This window comes from Lampetra planeri, unplaced genomic scaffold (assembly GCF_965212315.1).
Source record: "Lampetra planeri unplaced genomic scaffold, kcLamPlan1.2.h2 scaffold_276, whole genome shotgun sequence".
Taxonomy (NCBI): Eukaryota; Metazoa; Chordata; class Hyperoartia; order Petromyzontiformes; family Petromyzontidae; genus Lampetra; species Lampetra planeri.
The window spans coordinates 50,001-57,500 of NW_027615103.1; positions in this window are offsets into that span (position 1 = coordinate 50,001).

The window sequence follows — 7,500 nt, forward strand, 5'->3', positions numbered from 1 at the left end:
TCTGCTCCGCTCCAGACTGAAAGCAGAGCTCCTTCTGTGTCTGCTGGCGGGCTGAGAGTGCATGAAACCTGCATAACTTGTGCTCTTTCTCCTTCCTGGAGGTGAGCTCGGGCCTGAGAGTGCAGGGAGGATGTGTGTGTGCAGTCTGCTCCGCTCCACACTGAAAGGAGCCCCTTTTCCGTCTGCTGGCGGGCTGAGAGCACATGAAACCTGCATAACTTCTTCCATTTCTCCTTCCTGGAGGTGAGCTCGGGCCTGAGAGTGCAGTCTGCTGTGCTCCAGGCTGAGTGTGCATGATACCTGGACAACTTGTGCTGTCCTCCGGCCTGTGAGTGCAGGGAGGCTGTTTGGTGCAGTCTGCTGAGCTCCTGCCTGAAGGTGAGCTGGAGCCTGACAGTGCAGTGCACGGTACCTGGATAACTTGTGCTCTGCTCCGGCCTGTGAGTGCAGGGAGGCTGTGTGTGTGTGTGCGTGCAGTCTTCTCTGCTCCAGACTGAAAGGAGAGCTCCTTCTGTGTCTGCTGGCGGGCTGAGAGTGCATGAAACCTGCATAACTTGTGCTCTTTCTCCTTCCTGGAGGTGAGCTCGGGCCTGAGAGTGCAGTGAGGCTGTGTGAGCAGTCTGCTGTGCTCCTGAATGAAAGCAGAGTTCCTTCTGTGTCTGCTGGCGGGCTGAGGGTGCATGAAACCTGTATAACTTCTGCTCTGCTCCTTCCTGGAGGTGAGCTGGAGCCTGACAGTGCAGTGCACGGTACCTGCATAACTTGTGCTCTTTCTCCTTCCTGGAGGTGAGCTCGGGCCTGAGAGTGCAGGGAGGATGTGTGTGTGCAGTCTGCTCCGCTCCACACTGAAAGGAGCCCCTTTTCCGTCTGCTGGCGGGCTGAGAGCACATGAAACCTGCATAACTTCTTCCATTTCTCCTTCCTGGAGGTGAGCTCGGGCCTGAGAGTGCAGTCTGCTGTGCTCCAGGCTGAGTGTGCATGATACCTGGACAACTTGTGCTGTCCTCCGGCCTGTGAGTGCAGGGAGGCTGTGTGTGTGTGCGTGCAGTCTTCTCTGCTCCAGACTGAAAGGAGAGCTCCTTCTGTGTCTGCTGGCGGGCTGAGAGTTCATGAAACCTGCATAACTTGTGCTCTTTCTCCTTCCTGGAGGTGAGCTGGAGCCTGAGAGTGCAGTGAGGCTGTGTGAGCAGTCTGCTGTGCTCCTGAATGAAAGCAGAGTTCCTTCTGTGTCTGCTGGCGGGCTGAGGGTGCATGAAACCTGTATAACTTCTGCTCTGCTCCTTCCTGGAGGTGAGCTGGAGCCTGACAGTGCAGTGCACGGTACCTGGATAACTTGTGCTCTGCTCCGGCCTGTGAGTGCAGGGAGGCTGTGTGTGTGTGCGTGCAGTCTTCTCTGCTCCAGACTGAAAGGAGAGCTCCTTCTGTGTCTGCTGGCGGGCTGAGAGTGCATGAAACCTGCATAACTTGTGCTCTTTCTCCTTCCTGGAGGTGAGCTCGGGCCTGAGAGTGCAGTCTGCTCCGCTCCAGACTGAAAGCAGAGCTCCTTCTGTGTCTGCTGGCGGGCTGAGAGTGCATGAAACCTGCATAACTTGTGCTCTTTCTCCTTCCTGGAGGTGAGCTCGGGCCTGAGAGTGCAGTGCACGGTACCTGCATAACTTGTGTGCTGTGCCCCGGGCTGAGTGTGCATGATACCTGGACAACTTGTGCTGTCCTCCGGCCTGTGAGTGCAGGGAGGCTGTTTGGTGCAGTCTGCTGAGCTCCTGCCTGAAGGTGAGCTGGAGCCTGACAGTGCAGTGCACGGTACCTGGATAACTTGTGCTCTGCTCCGGCCTGTGAGTGCAGGGAGGCTGTGTGTGTGTGCAGTCTTCTCTGCTCCAGACTGAAAGGAGAGCTCCTTCTGTGTCTGCTGGCGGGCTGAGAGTGCATGAAACCTGCATAACTTGTGCTCTTTCTCCTTCCTGGAGGTGAGCTCGGGCCTGAGAGTGCAGTGAGGATGTGTGTGTGCGTGTGTGCAGTCTTCTCTGCTCCAGACTGAAAGCAGAGCGCCTTCTGTGTCTGCTGGCGGGCTGAGAGTGCATGAAACCTGCATAACTTGTGCTCTTTCTCCTTCCTGGAGGTGAGCTGGAGCCTGGGAGTGCACGTGAGGCTGTGCACCTGGATGAGAGCGCAGGGAGAGAGAGAGAGAGAGAGAGAGAAAGAGAGAAGAGAGAGAGAGAGAGAGAGAGAGAGAGAGAGAGAGAGAGAGAGAGAGACACTGTGTGTGTGTGTGTGTGTGTGTGTGTGTGTGTGTGTGTGTGTGTGTGTGTGTGTGTGTGTGTGTGTGTGTGTGTGCACACGCGCACTTGTGTGTGAGTGAGTGCGTGTGTATGTATGTGTGTCTGTGTGTGTGAGAGGGAGAGATACACAGACAGAGACATTGTGTGTGTCTGTGTGCGTCTGTGTGTGCCTGTGTGTGTCTGTCTGTGTGTGTCAGGGTACTGCATTTGTGACAATGTGGTCAGTAAACAGTAGCCGGTGTACCAGGGGCGTGAAACTGCGGCCGGGGTACCAGGGGCACGAAGCTGCTGCCGGGGTACCACGGGCCGCAAAGCTCGAGCCGGTGTACCAGGGGCGCGAGGCGAAAAAAAATGGCAAAGTACAAACAGGGGGCCGAGAAACACACTTCTCTCAGCGCCTGTCAGCCCGATTTCAGAAACCTGGGTTTTAAGAGGCTGCGAGCTCCAGGCAGAGGACGGCGGCGCTCCTCTCAGCCCTGCCCGGGATCAGGCACTGTTCTGGGACTGACGTGGTGCGCTGCAGCCTGTGTGTGTCCCGGTTCTCCTGTGAGAAGAAAAAAAATTGCAAAGTACAAACAGGGGACAGAGATCTCTGTCCCCTGCTTTCGCCAAACACACTTCTCTCAGGCCGTTCCAGCCCGATTTCAGAAACCCGGGTTTTAAGAGGCTGCGAGCTCCAGGCAGAGGACGGCGGCGCTCCTCTCAGCCCTGCCCGGGATCAGGCACTGTTCTGGGACTGACGTGGTGCGCTGCAGCCTGTGTGAGTCCCGGTTCTCCTGTGAGAAGAAAAAAAATTGCAAAGTAGAAACAGGGGACAGAGATCTCTGTCCCCTGCTTTCGCCAAACACACTTCTCTCAGGCCGTTCCAGCCCGATTTCAGAAACCCGGGTTTTAAGAGGCTGCGAGCTCCAGGCAGAGGACGGCGGCGCTCCTCTCAGCCCTGCCCGGGATCAGGCACTGTTCTGGGACTGACGTGGTGCGCTGCAGCCTGTGTGTGTCCCGGTTCTCCAGTGAGAAGAAAAACATGGCAAAGTACAAACAGGGGACAGAGATCTCTGTCCCCTGCTTTCGCCAAACACACTTCTCTCAGCGCCTGTCAGCCCGATTTCAGAAACCTGGGTTTTAAGAGGCTGTGAGCTCCAGGCAGAGGACGGCGGCGCTCCTCTCAGCCCTGCCCGGGATCAGGCACTGTTCTGGGACTGACGTGGTGCGCTGCAGCCTGTGTGTGTCCCGGTTCTCCTGTGAGAAGAAAAAAAAAATTGCAAAGTACAAACAGGGGACAGAGATCTCTGTCCCCTGCTTTCGCCAAACACACTTCTCTCAGGCCGTTCCAGCCCGATTTCAGAAACCCGGGTTTTAAGAGGCTGCGAGCTCCAGGCAGAGGACGGCGGCGCTCCTCTCAGCCCTGCCCGGGATCAGGCACTGTTCTGGGACTGACGTGGTGCGCTGCAGCCTGTGTGAGTCCCGGTTCTCCTGTGAGAAGAAAAAAAATTGCAAAGTACAAACAGGGGACAGAGATCTCTGTCCCCTGCTTTCGCCAAACACACTTCTCTCAGGCCGTTCCAGCCCGATTTCAGAAACCCGGGTTTTAAGAGGCTGCGAGCTCCAGGCAGAGGACGGCGGCGCTCCTCTCAGCCCTGCCCGGGATCAGGCACTGTTCTGGGACTGACGTGGTGCGCTGCAGCCTGTGTGTGTCCCGGTTCTCCAGTGAGAAGAAAAACATGGCAAAGTACAAACAGGGGACAGAGATCTCTGTCCCCTGCTTTCGTCAAACACACTTCTCTCAGCGCCTGTCAGCCCGATTTCAGAAACCTGGGTTTTAAGAGGCTGTGAGCTCCAGGCAGAGGACGGCGGCGCTCCTCTCAGCCCTGCCCGGGATCAGGCACTGTTCTGGGACTGACGTGGTGCGCTGCAGCCTGTGTGTGTCCCGGTTCTCCTGTGAGAAGAAAAAAAAAATTGCAAAGTACAAACAGGGGACAGAGATCTCTGTCCCCTGCTTTCGCCAAACACACTTCTCTCAGGCCGTTCCAGCCCGATTTCAGAAACCCGGGTTTTAAGAGGCTGCGAGCTCCAGGCAGAGGACGGCGGCGCTCCTCTCAGCCCTGCCCGGGATCAGGCACTGTTCTGGGACTGACGTGGTGCGCTGCAGCCTGTGTGAGTCCCGGTTCTCCTGTGAGAAGAAAAAAAATTGCAAAGTACAAACAGGGGACAGAGATCTCTGTCCCCTGCTTTCGCCAAACACACTTCTCTCAGGCCGTTCCAGCCCGATTTCAGAAACCCGGGTTTTAAGAGGCTGCGAGCTCCAGGCAGAGGACGGCGGCGCTCCTCTCAGCCCTGCCCGGGATCAGGCACTGTTCTGGGACTGACGTGGTGCGCTGCAGCCTGTGTGTGTCCCGGTTCTCCAGTGAGAAGAAAAACATGGCAAAGTACAAACAGGGGACAGAGATCTCTGTCCCCTGCTTTCGCCAAACACACTTCTCTCAGCGCCTGTCAGCCCGATTTCAGAAACCTGGGTTTTAAGAGGCTGTGAGCTCCAGGCAGAGGACGGCGGCGCTCCTCTCAGCCCTGCCCGGGATCAGGCACTGTTCTGGGACTGACGTGGTGCGCTGCAGCCTGTGTGTGTCCCGGTTCTCCTGTGAGAAGAAAAAAAAAATTGCAAAGTACAAACAGGGGACAGAGATCTCTGTCCCCTGCTTTCGCCAAACACACTTCTCTCAGGCCGTTCCAGCCCGATTTCAGAAACCCGGGTTTTAAGAGGCTGCGAGCTCCAGGCAGAGGACGGCGGCGCTCCTCTCAGCCCTGCCCGGGATCAGGCACTGTTCTGGGACTGACGTGGTGCGCTGCAGCCTGTGTGAGTCCCGGTTCTCCTGTGAGAAGAAAAAAAATTGCAAAGTACAAACAGGGGACAGAGATCTCTGTCCCCTGCTTTCGCCAAACACACTTCTCTCAGCGCCTGTCAGCCCGATTTCAGAAACCCGGGTTTTAAGAGGCTGCGAGCTCCAGGCAGAGGACGGCGGCGCTCCTCTCAGCCCTGCCCGGGATCAGGCACTGTTCTGGGACTGACGTGGTGCGCTGCAGCCTGTGTGTGTCCCGGTTCTCCAGTGAGAAGAAAAACATGGCAAAGTACAAACAGGGGACAGAGATCTCTGTCCCCTGCTTTCGCCAAACACACTTCTCTCAGCGCCTGTCAGCCCGATTTCAGAAACCTGGGTTTTAAGAGGCTGTGAGCTCCAGGCAGAGGACGGCGGCGCTCCTCTCAGCCCTGCCCGGGATCAGGCACTGTTCTGGGACTGACGTGGTGCGCTGCAGCCTGTGTGTGTCCCGGTTCTCCTGTGAGAGGAAAAAAAAAGGCAAAGTACAAACAGGGGGTAGAGAACTGGTTTCCCTGCTTTCGCCATATCGACTTCGTTCAGGCCGTTCCAGCCCGATTTCAGAAACCCGGGTTTTAAGAGGCTGTGAGCTCCAGGCAGAGGACGGCGGCGCTCCTCTCAGCCCTGCCCGGGATCAGGCACTGTTCTGGGACTGACGTGGTGCTGTGCAGCCTGTGTGTGTCCCGGTTCTCCTGTGAGAGGAAAAAAAAGGCAAAGTACAAACAGGGGGTAGAGAACTGGTTTCCCTGCTTTCGCCATATCGACTTCGTTCAGGCCGTTCCAGCCCGATTTCAGAAACCCGGGTTTTAAGAGGCTGTGAGCTCCAGGCAGAGGACGGCGGCGCTCCTCTCAGCCCTGCCCGGGATCAGGCACTGTTCTGGGATTGACGTGGTGCTGTGCAGCCTGTGTGTGTCCCGGTTCTCCTGTGAGAGGAAAAAAAGGCAAAGTACAAACAGGGGGCAGAGAACTGGTTTCCCTGCTTTCGCCATATCGACTTCGTTCAGGCCGTTCCAGCCCGATTTCAGAAACCCGGGTTTTAAGAGGCTGTGAGCTCCAGGCAGAGGACGGCGGCGCTCCTCTCAGCCCTGCCCGGGATCAGGCACTGTTCTGGGACTGACGTGGTGCGCTGCAGCCTGTGTGTGTCCCGGTTCTCCTGTGAGAGGAAAAAATGGCAAAGTACAAACAGGGGACAGAGATCTCTGTCCCCTGCTTTCGCCAAACACACTTCGTTCAGGCCGTTCCAGCCCGATTTCAGAAACCCGGGTTTTAAGAGGCTGTGAGCTCCAGGCAGAGGACGGCGGCGCTCCTCTCAGCCCTGCCCGGGATCAGGCACTGTTCTGGGACTGACGTGGTGCGCTGCAGCCTGTGTGTGTCCCGGTTCTCCTGTGAGAGGAAAAAATGGCAAAGTACAAACAGGGGGCAGAGAACTGGTTTCCCTGCTTTCGCCATATCGACTTCGTTCAGGCCGTTCCAGCCCGATTTCAGAAACCCGGGTTTTAAGAGGCTGTGAGCTCCAGGCAGAGGACGGCGGCGCTCCTCTCAGCCCTGCCCGGGATCAGGCACTGTTCTGGGACTGACGTGGTGCGCTGCAGCCTGTGTGTGTCCCGGTTCTCCTGTGAAAGGAAAAAATGGCAAAGTACAAACAGGGGGCAGAGAACTGGTTTCCCTGCTTTCGCCATATCGACTTCGTTCAGGCCGTTCCAGCCCGATTTCAGAAACCCGGTTTTCAAAAATTTTCTGAGCTCCAGACAGAGGACGGCGGCGCTCCTCTGAGCCCAGTCCGGGTTCGGCTCACTGTGTCGTGACTTTCTCGTGAGCGCGTACTGTCCCGGTTCTCATGGGAGAAGACGAAACAAACAAACAAACAACAAAAAAAAAAAAAAATGGCAAAGTACAAACTTGCCAAGGGAGAGGCTGGCGACCCTCCCGCCTTGCCCGACCCCGGGCACAGGGCAATGTTGTCGGTCGGATTTGGTGTCGGTTGTCCGTTTCGAATCATTTGTCCGAATGGCAAACGTGACTCCCCATCGGTGGGCCCCCGCCGCGTCGGCCCCGGCATCACGCCGGGTTCCTTCGTCGTGCGGACGGTTCCACCGGCCCTGGGAGCCCGCCTCTTGTAATTCCTCGGTGGCGATGCGTAGGAGGGGCTGACGAAACGCACCTGCGAAGGCCCTGACTCCGCTCTAGCCCCGAGGGAAGCCGTTAAGGCAGCCCGCAGACCAAGACGACCCGTCTCACTCAGGTGTCCTTCAACAGAGCCCCGCAGCCTGCGTGGGGGAGGGTGTTCCACCCCTGGAGTTCGGTTCGGACGGACGCGCGCGTGACGGCGTACCTCCTCCGCTCTCTATCTGTTC